Source organism: Penaeus monodon, chromosome 24 (assembly GCF_015228065.2).
Source record: "Penaeus monodon isolate SGIC_2016 chromosome 24, NSTDA_Pmon_1, whole genome shotgun sequence".
NCBI classification, from domain to species: domain Eukaryota; kingdom Metazoa; phylum Arthropoda; class Malacostraca; order Decapoda; family Penaeidae; genus Penaeus; species Penaeus monodon.
Genome location: NC_051409.1, coordinates 10,875,981 through 10,877,126, shown reverse-complemented (window position 1 = coordinate 10,877,126; position 1,146 = coordinate 10,875,981). Strand labels below are relative to the sequence as shown.

The following is a 1,146-nucleotide window of genomic DNA, read 5'->3' as shown; positions in this document are numbered from 1 at the left end:
ATCAATTCCCCAAGAAACTCTAAAGACCCTTTCAATAAAACGGCATGTTTACCATACAATAGATGTAAATCCTTTAATGTTCTCTATACTAAAACATTAAAATGCTTAATTTATAACATACTAAATATCAGAGCAACAAAAAATAAGGTAAAATCTACATGCTGTTAATCTTAATTATTGGATATCTTAGATGTACAACATTGAACCAGTTTTTAGTAAAAATCGAATAAAAACAAGTTAAATTAGAAGATATATAAGCTTAGTTATTGTTTTTTTCACACATCACTAAGAAAATAATACATAGTTGCAATGAATATTTTTTATAATTTTTGAATATCTACAATTCCTAAAAAAATCCAGAAATTTTTGTAAATCATTCTAGCGCATTTTTAACCCAAAAACACTGATATAAGCCACTGAATTTTTTTGGCCTAATGTACCATAAGTACGATAGATGCTCCTTTAAAGCCCTTGAGAGACTAACATGTATAGACCATTTAACAAAATCTTACTACATTCACATGTTACATTAAATTTGTCAACAAGAAATAATTAGTTTCATGGTACACAAACCTTAATGTGAATATGTTGTAGAACATGTAAGAAAAGGTAATTAGTTGTAACAAAGAAAATGAAAGTATCACACCTAATATTGAAAAAACTCACAGAAAGGCCAAATCAAAATAAAACACTGAATTTCAACTCTAATCCTTTGATCTTTTTACAGATGTGAAGCCAAAAAAACATATAACACAAAAAGAGAGGAACAAACTAGATGTGCTCTGCTAACATACCTTAGGGAATAACTTGATACTGAACAAAACACAACAGTAAAGAAAAGAAAGACTTGTTTAGCTTTAACACTGCAGGAATCTTGATCTTTAGATTTTGGTATTTTTGAAATAAACTTCAAAGGTTATAACTAATACACTTAAAACAACTAAGCAGACTGATTTGCCTAATTATCACAACTAAAGCAGCTTGAAGAACTATATGAATATCTGAGGTTTTATAAGTGTTTAATGACTTAAATTGTATAATCATGGTGTCTGATTATGATTTAGGGAACATTGAGGCTTCTAAATCAAATGTAAGAATATACCCTTTTTTTAATTCACTTTGCACAGAATTAAACAATATCTTGAG

At 28.0% G+C, this 1,146-nt stretch overlaps 1 protein-coding gene across 1 annotated transcript in view; it reads right to left on the bottom strand.

Moving 5' to 3' along the window:
* Positions 1–1,146, bottom strand: part of LOC119588563 — a gene marked incomplete in the record, with an annotated part of 91,152 nt that overhangs the window by 7,000 nt on the left and 83,006 nt on the right.